The following is a 17,153-nucleotide window of genomic DNA, read 5'->3' on the forward strand; positions in this document are numbered from 1 at the left end:
CACTGTGCCACCTACCTGCTGGCCTGGTACACCGTAAGTGCTTAATTAATGCTTGTTCCCCTTCTGCTTGCCCCATGGCTACACTCAAAACCTCTAATTCTATGATTAAAATAAATATGAAACAGAAAAAAGCAAATATCTCTGCCATGGAATAAAGCTCTGCTGTTGCTATTCTGTTTGTCTGTCTGTCATCCTGAATGCTGGACCTCATCAGGGTACTGAGCTACCAATCTCTGCCATGTCCAACTTCTCTGACCTTGTTCTCTTGGCTGAAAAGCCCTGCCATATCCATCATATCTCATCAGCTTGATTCTGGTCCTGGCTCTCTAGACAGTAGTTTTATTGCTCCAGTTCAACTCATCCCAACCCCCATGTTGATATTCTGAAAGAACAGGTCTGACTCTTTTACTCCCCTGCTCAAGAAACACTAATGGCTCCCTCTTACCTCCAAGTGGAAAATACAAACTCTTCCATTTGGTATTCAGACTTTTTACAACTTGTCCCAAACCTCTTTCCAGCCCTATAAATGGCACCCTTTCTTGCCTTCTACGGTCAAGTCATACTGTTCTTCTTGCCCCTCCTCACACATCATAGTCTATCTTCCTTCTCCAATGCCTTTGCCCAGTCTTTCTCTCATGCCTGGAACACTCACCCTTCCCATCTCTGCTTCTTAGAATCCCGAGCTTCCTTCAAAGCTCAGCCCAAAAGCTTCCTCCTTCTCTTGGTTTTCTTCCACCCCTTGGCTACAGCTGCCTTCCCAAATAACTTTGTGCTTATTTTGCATATGCTCCATATATATTTATTTTACATGTGGACATATATCCGTATATACACACATAAATATACATATATACATACAACCAGACATTCACAGGCCACCTAGCAATCCATACATATGTGTGTATGCGTGTTTGTAAATATATTTATATATATATATATATATATATATATATACACACACACACACACACATATACACATGTGTAGGTATCTGTGTGTATGACAGCTGGGTGGTACAGTGGGTAGAGAGTTGGGCCCGTATGCAGGAGGACTTGAGTTCAAATCTGGTCTCAAACACTTACTAGCTGACCCAAAGCAAGTCACTTAACCCTGTTCCTTGTCTACAAAATAAATAATCCACTGAAGAAGGAAATGGCAAACCATGCCAAGTATCCTTGCCAAGAAAACCCAAATGGGTTCACAAAGAGTTGGATGTGACAAAGGACTGAAAAACAATGAATGTAAACATATATATATGCTATTTTTTAAATCCCTAAAGATCTATGTAATGCCAGGTATGTCTTCTGTTAAAAAGCAAGCTCTTTGAGGACTGAGATTTTTTTTCATTGTATTTGTAGGATCTAAGACAGTACCTGCACATAGTAGACACTTACTAATTGCTTGTTGATTATTTGATTGTCTGTGTCCTGTCATGACAAGCATTCATTCATTCATTCATTTATTCATTCATTCAGTAAATGTTTATTTAGTCCTTACAAGATGGCCCATATGGGTTAGGATCATCCAGTACCATCTTTGATGGGGTGACCAAATGATGAGAGAGGTGGCAGAGGATACCCTAAAGCATTGTTCCTAATGATAAATAAGCCTAGTAACATTGTTCTTGAGAAAAGGATATGAACTTCTTGAAGTATAGAGTTGTTTCATTCATTGAACTTGTATCCATTGCCTAGAACTGTGCTTGGTACATAGTTATTATTGTTTCTGAGACTTCTCAGACTCTTTCTGACTCCCTGGCAAAGATACTGAAATAGTTTGCCATTTCCTTCCTCAGTAGATTAAGATCAACAGGGTTAAGTGACTTGCCCAGGGTCATATAGCTAGTAAGTGTCTGAGGCACATTTGAACTGAGGAAGATGAATCTTTCTGACTGAGATGCAACATTTTATCCACCAGGCCATCTAGCTGCCTCCTCGGAACATAGTTAGGGATTAATAAATATCAACTAATTGCCAGTTCTAGGGGTAAATTCTCTAAAAAAACCCAGGGTGAGAAACTCATTATGAAACTTATTTATGTTGGTGGGTATGGTATATTGATACAAATCAAAGAATGACTAATATGCATTTTAATAACTCCCACATGATGCCCTACTTTTATAATAATGCATATTTATGTATAAAACTAGGTGGTGCGGCGATTAGTGCTAGGCCTAGAGTCAGGAAGACTGGAGCTCAAATCTTCATATAATTTGTTGGCATATACCACTACCATTTTCTTTGTATGTGTGCAAATTGTATACACACACATATATACATATACAGATATATACACATAAATATGTGTAAAATAAATATGTATATATGTATATGTGCCTGTATATATATTTATATCTATCTATCTCTTTCCATCTATCCTTCTATCTATCTATCTATCTATCTATCTATCTATCTCTCTGTCTGTATATCCATCCATCCATCCATCTATCCTTCTATCTATCTGTCTGCCTATCCATCCATCCATTCATCCATCTATCCATCTATCTATCTATCCATCCATCTATCTATCTATCTATCTATCTATCTGTCTGTCTGTCTGTCTGTCCATCCGTCCATCCGTCCATCCATCTGCCAATTCTTCTATCTGTCTATCTATCTGTCTGACTGTCTGTCTGTGTCTATATATAAGCTAAGTGGCACAGTGGATGGAGAACCAGACCTGGAGTCAGGAAAGACTCATCCTCATAAGTTCAAATCTTCAGAAACTTACTAACTGTGTGACTTCAGGCAAGTCATTTAACTTCTGCCTCAGTTTCCTCACATGTAAAATGGGAGTAATAATAGCACCGACCTTACAAGATCATTGTAAAGATTAAATGAAATAATATTTGTAAAGCTCTTAGCACAGTGCTTGGCACATAGTAGGTGTTTAATAAATGCTTATTCTCTTCTGCTTTCCCCCCTCCCAACATTTATCATGGTTTCTTATACATCATAATGATTGAAGAAGTATTTGAGAAATGAATGAATGAGAGCTTCCAGTCAGAGCACTAGCTGAGGAGTCAAGAGACTTGAGTTCAAATATTGCATCTGTCACTTTCTTTCTTGGTGATCTTGGACAAGTAATTTCACCTCTCTAGACCTTAGTTTATTTCCTTTATAAAAATAAAAGGGTTGGACTTGATGACTTCTAACACTCTGCCTCCCACCCTCTAAATCTGTGATGACTTATGATATTAATCAAATTCATTAGATGGAATCATTCCTACTGAGTTGCCTTCTCTGGGTCCCCTGGCAGTTCAACCAGACACTCACAGGTCACACAGCAGCCAGTAGAGATAGAAGATTCTTCAGCTATAGATGGAGGAAGGATGCAAACCTGGTCCTTGGGTCCTTACCCCTTGTCCTTTCTCCTCCAAACCCTTCATATCTAATAATACCAATAATAATAATTAACAATTTACATAGATCTTTAAAATTTGTAAACATTTTTATAAATTATCTAGCAACCTTATGTAACACATGTTTTTATTATCCCCATTTTACAGATGTGGGAATTGAGACTCGGGGATCTTAAATCACTTGTCCATGGTGACACAGCTACTAAGATCCAAGGCCTTAATCAAATTCAGATCTTCCCAATTCCAAGAGCATCCTTCTTTCCTCTGTACCAAACTGCCTCAGGACTGAAAATCTGAACTCAGAATCAAGAAGATCTGGGTTCAAGTAAGACCTTGGAACTTATTAGCTATGTGACCATGAGCAAGTGACTTAAATTCTCTGAGCCTCAGTATCCTCATATATAAAATTGGGATAATATTATCTATTTCACTTCCTTTAGAAGATTTCTGTGAGGCTTAAGTGAGAAAAATAGAACAGTGCCTTCCAAACTTTAAATTATATATGACAAATGTTGTTACATTTAATAATAATAATAATATCTGGCATTCATCTAGCCCTTTATGGTTTGCAAAGCACTTTACAAGTGTGGTATTATTTTAGCCTCACAACAACTCTGAAAGGTAGGTGCTATTTTTATCCTCATTTTCCATATGAGGAAGCTGAAGCAGCTTGCCTGGGGAGGCACAACTAGTGAATGTTTGGGGCTGGATTGGAGGTCAGATATTCCCGAGCCCTGCCCCACTCCGCCATCTTTCTGTCTTCTTATAATTCTTCCTATGGAGAGTCAGGGATGGGGAAGAAACATTCCAATGTGGGTACAGTGGCTTTATGTGGAATAGGGGAGGGACCATGGAGGAAACTGGGAATAAACCCACTGAGCATATTCAGGAACAAACTGACAGAACGTTATGATTAAAACTCTTCTGAGACACTGGATTGGGGTAAGAATATCACTTTCTTGATTTAGGCTAGCATTATAACCAATAAGTTGATAAGTCAGTGGCCTTTTCAAGTGAACAAAGATCCTGAAACTCCAACAGGCAGATTTAGAAAGAGAGTTTTAGGAGCTGATTGTTTAGCTCCTCCCTTGAACATCCCAAGACATCTCCAATGTAGATGGATAATTAGGAGAGAGTCCAGCAAACAATCTACTCCTCCTCATCCCCATGTGATGAGGATCACCTCACAAGAAGAGAATCCTTGTATCACATTCTATTAACCCAATTTTGTTAAAAAGGAAGACATTCAGGGGGCAGATGGGTGACTCAGGAGATTGAGAGCCAGACCTAGAGATGGGAAGCCCTGGGTTCAAATGTGGCCTCAGACACTTCCCAACTGTGTGACCCTGGGCAAGTCACTTAACCCCAATTGCCTAGTCCTTACTGCTCTTCTGTCTTGGAACCAACACAGAGTATTGATTCTAAGGCAGGAGAAAAGGGTTTAAAAAGAAAAAAGAATTGATACTAAGAAGATATGGGTTAAAAAAAAATCTTAGACTTACAGTCAACTAAAGGAACCCCAGAGAGAAAAGAAAGTGGGATGGATAGCTAATCGGCTATTAGATAGGTAGGGCTACCTATTAGGTAGGTGGCACCGTCTGCATGGACCAAGGTTACCAAGAGACTCCAAGTCTGCATCACTCTAATTCTTCCTCCTTGATTGTGAGGCTCCAGGCTTCCTGTAAATCATTAATTTTATTAAGAGAAGGACTTTGGAGAAAGAGAAAGAAATAGCACAGTCGCTGAATAAGACATTAGTAAAAGTGAACTTAGAAGGCAAAGAAATAAGGCTGAAATGCAAATTTGGCCTCATCCAGACATATACTGGCTTCTCCTTAGGTGGAGTCCAAAAGAAAAGAAGGGAAAAAAATGACTAACCACCCACTAACCAAGGCTCTGAGATCTTGACTGTACCAAAATAGAATCCCCTTTAGTAAATGATCTTGCATCACAGCCCTGGGAAAAAAAAAAGAAAAAGAAGGAGAAGAAGACTTAACATAGGGAAGCCATTTAAAGCAGAAAAATATTTGTATGTAAAAGGAAATATTTTAGGTGGGAGTTGAATACCAAATGATTTTGGGTCTCTGTGGGGAGTAATGAGGCATAGCAAACACACAATTCTATATGCATGTAATATTATGCCATGCCTCAGAAAGCTTTTAAATCACATAAATGCAGTTATGGGCCATTGTACAAAATAAACATTCCGCTTTAGTTTAGACTGTTCTTAGTTCTTTGATCTAGAGCAACGCCGCTCACAGATTTTTACGGCTTCGTAAATTAAAGTGGCTCTGATTTGATTGAGCTAAATTAATAAGACTTGTGCTTTGTTGCAAAATAACTATTACAGTATATTTTGGACGTGCTGCCAATAAGAGAATTGCCTTCTTTAACAATTCCACTGAAGCTTCATGGAGGATTTCAAAACCTATTTTAATTAAAACAAAAGCCGATGTGTGGCAATAATGTTTGTGTTAAAGAGAGAAAATGCAAAATGTCTTTTTAAATCCATTTTAATATGTCTTAAGGACTGGATGATAAATGTTGTAAAAGCCAATGGATGACACGACTCTTGGAGGCTTTCCCGGTTGAGTTTCTCACACACCTCAAGGGCTCCCAGAGCTCTGGCTCCTTCTTCTGGTGAGATTTCCTGCCTCGTGACTGATCATCATCTTGTAGAGATGAGACTAATTTGGAAGATGCTTTCCTTATCACTTTGATTCCTGTAAATGCTAGGTTCTCCTATCCACTCAACTAAAGCAAAGTTCCATGGTACCCAAGAGTCCTCTGCCCAGAAAACCAAAGTGAGGACTGGTGAACCATTAGCCTGCAGTCCAAAGGTCTGATTTCAGAATCTGTCCAGAGTCTCCTTTAAGGACTAATGCTATCTCTTTTGGAGGAAAACAGAGCTCTAGTTGACATGTTAACTGATGGTTATCTATGCTGTTGAATAGTTAATATCTACCTTTCAAATGGTAGGCTTTGATATGGATTGAGATTGACACATTAAGTAGAGAAAAGAAGCCATTCTACCCTGTTTGGTCCCTGATTAGGCCCCAGAGAAAAGGATTTCCTTCTGTGCCCTGGAATCCCCATTTAAACTGAGCAGATGACCAAAGAATCAGAGAGAATTTGGGAACTGTGAAGAGAGGGAGGAAAGGAGCCCCCATAAAACAAGAAAGGCAGAAGAAGTAAAGTAACAAAGAAGGGTGAAGGGAGAGGAGCACATTCAATCTCTGGAAGACTTTAGGGAAGCACAGTAATTGTCTACATAGCCCAAAAGGGCCAGTTATTAAGAGCTTGAGACCAATTATCCTCATTAGTCAATGAAGAGAAAACAGAAAGGCAGGGGCAGTAGTTAAAACAGGGAGAATCGCACTTAGCTTGAAAGGAGCTTGCTAACTGGGAGCCCTGCTATGGAAGAAATCCTATGTCCCAAGACCCCTAAATGCATTCCAGAATATAAATAGGAGAATACTCTAAAAACTCATGAGACTGGTATCTATATGAGTAGGTGGGAGGATTGCTGGAATGTCATCCTTTGCTTCAAAGGCTCATAAATTCAGATCTGGAAGAAACCTTAGAGCCCACCTAGTCTAACCCCTCTCCTTTTACAGTCAAGGAAACTGAGACTCAAAGAGTTTAAATGCCCCAACCCACTTCCTAGTTAAGTGTCAGAGGTGGGATTTGAACTTAGGGTTTCCTAACTGGTAGGTCAGCACTCTTTGTTATGCTGCATTTTCCCCATCTTTTCATGCTTATTATATCTCATTTAATTTTTATAACAACCCTGTATGTATGTATTATTATTATCTTATTGATGGAGAAACCAGGAAGGTTAAATGTTTTGCCCAAGCCACCCATTAGCAGGAGAGTCAGACCTAGAACTTCCAGGCTTCCTGATTCCAGTCTCAGCACTCCTTCCATTTCCCTCATCGTTACCTCCAGTGTTCTCTACTTTCCTTGCCTGGAGAATGTCCAAGGCTGATGTTTTTCCTTCTTTAGTTTCATGGATGATAAGTAAAGATGGATTGTGATCTTTATCAGCAGAAGAATGTCATCATCAGTGAAAGACCAGTGGAGGACTGAATTTTCATTCATCTTATTTTTATGGATCTTTTGTTTACTCTCATTTCTGAATATATACCTCCTACCTCTCCACTCCTCATAATAGAGATTAAAATAGGAAAGGGGGGGGGGAGCAGTTCAGCAAAAGCAACCAACATATCCATTCAATTTGACTGTATATGCAACATTCCAAAGCCCAAGTTTCCTACCTCTGCAAAGAAGGGAGGGGAGGTAGATTTTCTCAACTCTAAGCACTAATTTTAAGATGAATAAATTGTTGGCAGTTTTTCTCCCAAAGCAACCACCATTCCCCCAGTTTCTATCCACTGAAAAAGAAACCACCAGAGCAGGTAAGTGGCTCAGTGGATAGAGAGCCTGGACTGGAGACATGAGATCCTGGGTTCAAATCTGATCTCAGATACTTCTTAGCTATGTGGCCATAGTCAAGTCATTTAATCCCAAACTTGTCTGTACCACTCTTCTGTCTTGGAACCAATATTTAGTATTGATTCTAAAACAAAAGGAAAGATTTTTGTTTGTTTTGTTTTGCTTTTTAAGAGCAAACTGCCATCCAAAGTACCATAATTTTTAAACTTGGGGAAGTGGAAAAACCATTAGTTTTGGCATCAGGAGACCAGGGTCCAAATCCATTTGGTGGATGCTGCTATGTGATTTTAGACAAATCATATACCCTCTCTGTGCTTTAGCTTCAGATCCTTCACCTGTAAAATTGTCATTGAACTAGTTGACTTCAAAGGTCCTTTCCAGATAGAAACTGCCTGACTCTTTGAGAAGTTTCAGTCTCTGATAATATTCTTTAGTCTCGCTTTCCAATTTCCCATTCCTTCCCACTTCCCAATCCAACCTACTTGCTACCATCTATCCTGGGAAATGATATCTAGTCCTGGGTCTGGTTTGATTTGATTTTTTCACTAGAGCACTCCTGAGCCCCCCCACCCCCAGATTCCCTGAGGGGAAATCCACTTGTTAGACACAATTCAAATGGATGGAGAGAAGGGAGCAAGAAGGAGAAGCAAAGCATTCCAAAAGGAAAGAAAATAACAAGGAAGGATACAGGATTACCTTACTTCAAAGTTATCATCTTCAGAGAAACCCCTGTTCTTGAAAATAAGTCACTAAAGGCCACCTCAGACAGAATAATGGTCTTCCAGAGCCAGAATAAGACATTTTAGGTACTTGGGCAAAGTCTGAGAATGTGTCTTTGGAGAAGGTAAGTTGTTCAGTGGATAGAGAGCCAGACCTAGAGATAGGAGATTCTGAATTCAAATCTGGCCTCAGACACATCCTACTTGTGTGACCCTAGGCAAGTCACTTAAGCACAATTGTCTAGCCCAGAGATGGTGAACCTTTTAGAGACATGGATGATGTGAGAAATGTTATCAGGCAAGGAGGATTAGAACAGCCCAGCCCCATGTCTCTCTGACTTTCTAGCAATGAACTCTGTACTAAGGTAATAGCATGCTTGCCCACAGAGAGGGCTCTGAGTTCCCCCCTTATGCATGTGTGCCATAGTTTCACCACTAGGGATCTAGCCCTTGCCTTCTGTCTTAGAACCAGTACATAGTAATGACTCTAAGATAGAAAGTAAGGGAAGGAAGGAAGGAAGGAAGGAAGGAAGGAAGGAAGGAAGGAAGGAAGGAAGGAAGGAAGGAAGGAAGGAAGGAAGGAAGGAAGGAAGGAAGGAAGGAAGGAAGGAAGGAAGGAAGGAAAGAAGGAAAGAAGGAGGAAAGAAAGAAAGAAAGAAAGAAAGAAAGAAAGAAAGAAAGAAAGAAAGAAAGAAAGAAAGAAAGAAAGAAAGAAAGAAAGAAAGAAAGAAAGAAAGAAAGAAAGAAAGAAAGAAAGAAAGAAAGAAAGAAAGAAAGAAAGAAAGAAAGAAAGAAAGAAAGAAAGAAAGAAAGAAAGAAAGAAAGAGAGAGGAGGGAGGAAGGAAGGAAAATGCACCTTTATGGGGCAGCTAGGTCAGCTAGGTGCTCAGTGGATAGAGAGCCAGGCCTAGAGTTGGAAGGAACTGGGTTCAAATCTGACCACTGATACTTCCTAGTTATGTGGCCCTCCTCAAGTCACTTAACCCTCATTGCCTACCTCTTGTCCTTCTGTCTTAGAGTTGTTACTAAAAAAAAAAAAAAGTTTTTTTTTAAACACTTATTTGCTTTATCTCACTTCACACTCTAAGCATCTATGTGACCCTGGATAAAAAAAGGATAACATCAGCACCACTCTATATGGTTTTCTCTCTCCTCCACCCCAAACACCACCACTATTCCTTCCCCCAGGATGATTACCTCCATAGTCACAAACCCTGTGGGTATCCAACTTCCTTTACTTACCAGGTTAGTTCTGGAACAGGGGCACCAGAGACTCTCTATCCTACCATGGGTTAAAGAGAATAAAATCTGTCTACCCTGGGATCAATAGATCACAAGCAACTTTATTAGTTTATTTAAACACATTTTAATTACGTTGGTCCAATGAACACAAATCTATTTTGTTTCCCTTCCACCTCTTCCCCTTTGAAAAAGAAAGGGAAAAACAAAATCCTTGTAATGAATATAGTCATGTAAAAAAAAATTTCAATCTATAACCAGTCTATCACCTCTCTATCATTAGGTACATGAAATATGACTTCTCTGGAATTATGGCTAGTCATTGAGTTGAGAGAGTTCTGAAGTCTTTTGAAATTTGTCTGGTTTTAGAATGTTAATTAGATAAATTATTCTTCTGGTTCTATTCACTTTACTCTATCAATTCATAAGTCTATCCAGGTTTCTTTAAAAACTACTTCTATATTTCTTATAACAAAACTATTCCATGATTTTTATATAAAACCATTTGTTTAGTCACACTCCAGTTGATGGACAACTCTTTAATTTCCAGTTCTTTGCCACACCACAAAAATCAAATAATTAACAGAATTAGGCACAGTGGAATTTGACGTCAGGAGAGAAATGGAAAGTTTAGGACTCTGGGCCTCTCTAGGCCTGCCTCTGTGCCAGAGGCTATGCTGTTGGGTAAGAACCTTCTGTTCAATCAACAAACACTTTATTAAGCAGTGTGTGCTATGTGCAGAGCCCTGGGCTAGAGATTAAGAGTTTTTCATTTCTGATCCTTCCTACATTTCCAACTGCTCTTGGCCTTCACTTGCTTCATCTATAGACTAGAAATATACCTGCTTGACAGGTATTAGTTGCCCTTCAGGCTGATAATTTTTTTTATTAATTTCTTTTCAATTACATGTAGAAACAATTTTTGACAATTGCTTTCTGACATTTTGTGATTCAGATTTTCTCTTTCCTCAGGGGAAAAATAATCTGATATAGGTTATACCAGTGCTTTTGTGCAATACATATTTCTATTTTCCCCATGTCATGACATATCATATATACAATAAGAAATTAATGAAGGAAATAAAGTGAAAAATGGCATGCTTTGATCTGCAGTCAGATTCCAACAGTTCCTTCTTTGGCAGTGGATAGCTTTTGTTTTTTTAATCATGAACCCCTTGGAGTTATCTTAGAACCTTGTTTTTCTAGTGTTATGCAAATTAAAACAACTCTGAGATACCATCTCAAACCTACTGGAGTGGCTAACATGACCAAAAATGAAAATGATAAGTGTTGGAAGGAATGTGGGAAAATTGGGACACTATGGCAAGCAATATGGAACCACAGGCCAAGGGCCATAAAACTATGCACATTCTTAGACTTAGCAATACCACAACTGGGTCCATATTTCAAAGAGGTCAGAGATAGGGGAAGAAGATCTATTTGTACAAAAATATTTTTAGCAGCCCTTTTTGTAGTGCCAAAGAATTAGAAATTGAAAGATTAGCCATCAATTGGGGATTGGCTGAACAAGCTGTGATTGTAAAGGAATGCTACTGTTCCATAAGAAATGATGAACAAGATGAGTTCAGAAAAACATGAAAAGACATATGAACTGATGCAAAGTGAAGTGAGAACTAGAACATTATATACAGTAACAGAAATATTATAAGATGATCAGCTGTGAAGCACTAAACCATTAAAAGCAAAGTAGAGTTCCAAAAATAACCTCAAGGCTAATAATTGGGCTCTTTGAATGAAAGTTTCATCCTCAAGGAATTTTTTAAAGGAACTCCCCCCTCACCTATTGTTTTTTGGTGAAGGAAGAGCACAAAGAGTCTAAGATATAGTGTTGGCCTTTGAGAAACTTGCAAATGAGACAGGCTATTGATAATCCAAGGGGTGAGTCTAGGGGTCAAATGCTAATTTGGCAAGCATTTCACCTAACCAGTGGGCTTCAAACAAAGAGTAGATAACTCCATGTTGGGGAACTTGTTCAATTTCCACTTGGATTAGAGCAGGAGTTCTTAACAAAGGATCCATGAACTCTTTTTAAAATATTTCAATATAATTTATTTCCTTTGTGATCTTTGTTTTTTATTTTAGGCTTTTGAGAACATTGTTATAAGGAGTCCATACCTGCTAAGGGGTCCAGGCCACAATAATGATGAAGAAGAGCTGAACTAGATTTTTTTTAAACTAGATTTTTTTCTGAGGACCCTGAGATTGGATTATAGGACTGTAGGAATTGGGAGGAGGAAGCCAGCAAACCTGGCCTTGGAGTAATTAATCATCAGGAAATGCTGCAAGGAGGAGATTGCATTTGAACTGTTGTTTGTTGGATAGATGGGTTTGGTCCATAGAAAGAGCTATAGAAATATTAGCTATCGTTATTGTTATTATTATTCTCATAGGTGGAGGTTCACAGGGTCACAAACCACAAATCCTTAGGATGCCAGAGCTGGAAAAAAACCTTAGACTCTCAGAGTTGGGAGGACCCTCAGATTTAGAGTTGAAAGGGGTCCTAGAACTCAGAATGGTAAGTTTAATGGTCATTAAGCCAACCTCTTCTTTGTCAAATACCAGCTCCAGTTTCAATAGACCTTAAAGGTTCACAATTTTGTTTTTTTTAAGGTGAGGGTGGGAGAGGAGCAGCTAGATGGCACAGTGGATAGAGTGCTTGGCCTGGAGTCAGGAAGTCATGTCCTTGAGATCCAATCTGGCCTCAGATACACACTATGTGACCCTAGACGAGTCACTTAACCCTGTTTGCTTCAGTTTCCTCAGCTGTAAAGTGATCTGGAGAGGGAAATGGTAAACCATTCTAGGATCTTTGCCAAGAAAATCCTAAATGGGGTCACAAGTAATAAGATATGACAGAAAAGAGGAACAAGAAGGGCAACTTTCATGGAGATTTCTACAGTCTGTTTAAATACTGACAAATAGATCCTCCAGCTGCTTGAGAGCCAGGTGGCCTGTGAGAAAGGGAAGGTCTTGTGCCTGTCTAGCTGTGGCCTCATAGATCAGGGTCAAACAAACTGCCCCGAACCAGATGCCCAGCCTTTCCTCAAAGAGCTTACATTCTCTCTCAGTTGGACTTCCTCACTCCAAAAAAGGTCCTAACTATCTCTTCTTGCCCTCCCTCCAGCTCCAAGCACCAGGAATACTGGTGATGTGCTCCTGTGCCTCTGGGTCCTCTAGTTCCCCAGTAGCCAGCCCATTCTTCTCTACCCGCCTTCTCCGTTATGAGTATTTCTCTTTGCCACTGTGAGGGAGGCAGAAGATGGTTTAATCCCTCTCCTCCTCGACCTATTATGTAGAGGCTGCTCTGGGTATCCCATCGGATGCCCCTTGCCCGCCCCAAATAGTTATCCAATAATCCTAACGAGCAGTCACCTCTAAAACTCACCATCCTCCTCTCCTCCTTGCCCTGCCCCCTTTCATTTCATTTCCTCAGCTTCAGTTCCTGTCCTTAATCTTCTTTGCTCTTTTTCCTGAAGAGGAGAAAGGACCCCCAACCAGGAAATCCAGGGGAGCTCATTTTGCTCCAGAATCCGTTTCCAGGCTCCCCGCTGCACAGTTGCTAGGCGATCCTGTCCCAAGCCCCGGCCCCTCAGTGGTTCTAGGGTTCAGCACCCTCTGACTATGTCCGCAAAGATGGGCTTCCTCCGAACCTTAGCTCATTACGGAGCAGAAGGTCCCGGGAGGAGGGAGGGGCGGGTGTTGGCATTTAGATATTACATTACCCCCCGCTGATTGCTGGCTGAGGAAGAGAGAGCTCCAGGGGCCGGGGTCGGAAGGGTCACCCCGAGACAAACGGAAGACAAGCAGTGGCCAATGAAAACCCCAGCTGCAATCTCCTTAACCATAATGAGCTCTGGCTGGGCTCTTGGAGAGGGGCCAACCATTCACTGGCCACAAATCTTCTGTAAATGATTACATTACCTTCCCGTTCCTTCCCGTGGCACCCCCAACTGTTCCCTTCCGAAGCAAGCTCCCCGTCAAGAGGGCTGCCATTTTCCAGGAATTATTTACTCGCCCTGACCCCCAGCCTGAAGTTGAGTTCACAACAAAGGCACAGGAGGTACCAGTTCTCACCATTGTTCACGGACTTATTAAACACAACAGCCACAGCACAGTCGAGGAGAGCAGACAAGGGGATTGGTCAAAAATAGTTTGTTTTCCAAAATAATCTCCCGCCCCCCCCCACCCCCCCCACCCCCGCCCACCTTATTACTCTGGGTCTGTTCTTCACCCACACCTTATCTGGGGAAAACAGCAAAAAGGAAAGCCTAGGGGGCAGCCCTGGGCGCAGTGGATTGAGAGCCTATCCCTTACCACTCTTCTGCCTTAGAATCAATACTGAGCCTAACATGGAAGGTAAGAGTTTACAGAGGAAAAGAAAAGAAAAAGAAAAAAAAAGGAAAGCCCACAATCTGGAAGAGCCTTCACAACACCCAAACAGAGGACCAATGAAATAGGTGGCTACCCTCTTGGACCACCAAAACACCCTTGTTTGGTCACCAAAATCTCATGTCTCTTGCTGATGGTTTAGAGCTTCTAGCTCTAAATGAATAACCCTCTGCTTAAGTTATTACCTTATCTTGTAGTTTCCAATCCTATCCCCTAAGGATGGGGATGCAGGAAGAGTAGTTGGTAAGGTCACAGAGAACAAAGACAGGAAGGAGATGGTATAGTATAAGGTTATACTGCAATAGAGTTCACTCAAAGTCCAGCCATATGCCTGGGGTTCCAAATCCAAGGTAATAGATACAGAAAGTGGGAGAAGGGGAAGGGAATTCACAGCAATGGTTCAAAGCTGAGTCAGGCTCAGAATAAAGAGGAAACTCTTTATTAAGGGGAGCAGCCTTTTATATATGTATATGTATAAACATATTACATATATAATATATATATATACAAATATAGATTACATTTTAACCCTTATTTCCATCTTAGAATCAATACTGTTTATTGGTTCAAGGCAGAAAGTAGTAAGGATTAGATAATTAGGGTTAAGTGACTTGCTCAGAGTCATACAGCTAGGAAGGGTCTGAGGCCAGGTTTGACCCCTGACTCCTGGCCTGGCTCTCTATCCACTGAGCTATCTTGCTACCCCCAGACTTTTATATTTATATTGTATATTTTTAAAAATCTAACTTTGTGGTCTCCTCTAAGAATGTAAGCACCTTAGAGGTTGGTATTGTTTCATTCTTAGCTTTTCCTAGGGCTGAGCATAGTGCTGCACATAATAGCCGTGTAATACATATTTGTTGATTGGTTAACTGATTCTTCCATTGGGGTAAGATATTAGCTCTGCCATCTCCACATATGTCCCCTGGTTGACATCCGGGACATACGGAAGACCTAAACTCTTCATACAAGCACACAAATAATTTCAATACCAGGAAATGTGTGATAAGGACCATTTAGAGGTACAAGTAGTCATACAAAGGAGGGGGGGATTGCTTCCAGCTAGGACAATCAGGGGAGGCATCAGCATTTCAGCTGAATCTTGAAGGGGAAGGACCTCAATAAGCAAACATATTTAGCAGGGCATGGTCAGGAGGGAAGAGAGGAAGGGAATACAGAAAGAAAGGAACCAGTGTGGACAAATACATCAAGGCAGGAAAGTATTTTTAAAAAAGGCAAGAGTAAGTAGTACAACTCACCCATAAACAACATTCTTTTTTATTGACTAGACTGGCAATAATCAATAAATTAATGGCCAAAGATTTCTCCTAGTGATCAGAAACAAATCTTAAATCATTTAAATACACTTCTGGGAGGCAGCTGGGTAACTCAGTACACTGAGAGCCAAACTAGAGGCAGGAGGTCCTGGGTTCAAATCTAAACTTAGATACTTCCTAGCTGTGTGACCCTGGGCAAGTCACTTAACCCACATTACCTATCTCTTACTGCTTTCTGCCTTGGAACCAATACACTGTATTGATTCTGAGGCAGAAGGTAAGGATCTAAAATAAATAAAGTTCTGAAAGCTCATTATTCAGCCCTCCCCTGAATAAAAAAAGACATCTTTAATTGATGAATACCTAATGAGGAGGTGAGTTACTATTTTCCATCACCTTCCTGATCCTTCCATGGGGGTGAGAGGGAGAATCATATGCCTGGTCACAGAGTCTAATATCCTTGGTGACCTAGCTGGCAAGATCCACTCAGGTCTGGTTAAGTTTTTAACTCCATAATTCATTTTATTGGAGGAGGCCAAGGATGCAGACATAGGGCATATTGCTAAAACTTTAAATTTATCTGAAGTCAGTTCTGAATAAACAACATCCTTAAAGAGGGATAATTAAAGACCAGGCTGGAATGGCAGTTGAGAGTCAAGCCTGAGGAGACCTGAATGCCAGACTAAAGAGTTTACATTTTATTCCATGGGCAGTAGGAAGCTTTTGGAACAAGGAAATGGCATGGGCAGGGGTAGCATTTTAAGAAGATTCAGTGTGGAGACAGTGTGAAAGGGCACACTGGACAAGACAGAGGCTAGAGGTGAGGGAGCTATCACCATGAAGTAAACTGGAGGCGCTAAGCACCTGGACCAGGGTATTAACAGGGAGAATAGAAAGGAAGTAGCAATTCAAGAGACCTTTTAAGCCTGGAGACCTGGGAGAATAGCAGCACTTTTGACAGATATTGAGAGGTCAACAGGAAGGGCTGATTTGCAAATATGGAAAGTTTTTAGATTCATTGAGCCTAGGATCTAGAGGATGTCTAAGTGGAAATGTCTGGCAGGCAATGGGGAGCTTAGAAGAGAGTTCAGGAATGGATAGATAGCTATAGGGTCACTAGCAATAAGGGCAATAGTTGCAATTATAAAAATGGATGAGATCTAAAAGAGATAAGCAGGAGGAATATAGACAAAGAGAGGGAGAGAGAAACAGAAAGGGAGGAGAGAAGGGGGAAGATGGGAAAGATCTAAATGAGAAATAAAATAATCAGAAACCAAACCAATACTAGTACAAAAATATTTATAGCAGCTCTTTTTGTGGTGGCAAAAAATTGGATTGAGGGATATGTCCATCAATTAGGGAATGACTGAACAAGTTGTGGTATGCGGTCATAATGAAATACTATTATGCTATAAGAAATGATGACTAGGATGGATTCAGAAAAACCTGGGAAGACTTATCTGAAATAATATAAAGGAGGAAGCAAAAACAGAAGAACATTGCACCTGGAAATAGCAATATTGTAAGGATGATCAACTGTGAAAGACTTAACTGACAAAAAGTACCATCCACCTCATGGGAAAGAATTGAGGAACTTTGAGTACAGATTTCACTTTTATTTTTCTTTTTTTTATTTGTGTGTGTGTTTTGCAACATGGCTATCATGGAAATCTGTCCCTGCATGACTTCACA

At 40.3% G+C, this 17,153-nt stretch overlaps 1 long non-coding RNA gene across 1 annotated transcript in view; it reads right to left on the minus strand.

The window, feature by feature from the left end:
• Positions 1-13,562, minus strand: part of LOC103106124 (uncharacterized) — a 28,681-nt gene extending 15,119 nt beyond the window's left edge. Inside the window, exon 1 of the long non-coding RNA XR_008914339.1 lies at positions 13,181-13,562. This is a non-coding gene — a long non-coding RNA (uncharacterized LOC103106124). The remainder of the gene's footprint in view (positions 1-13,180) is intronic.
• Between the last annotated feature and the right edge of the window lie 3,591 nt (positions 13,563-17,153).

This window comes from Monodelphis domestica, chromosome 1 (genome assembly GCF_027887165.1).
Source record: "Monodelphis domestica isolate mMonDom1 chromosome 1, mMonDom1.pri, whole genome shotgun sequence".
Taxonomy (NCBI): domain Eukaryota; kingdom Metazoa; phylum Chordata; class Mammalia; order Didelphimorphia; family Didelphidae; genus Monodelphis; species Monodelphis domestica.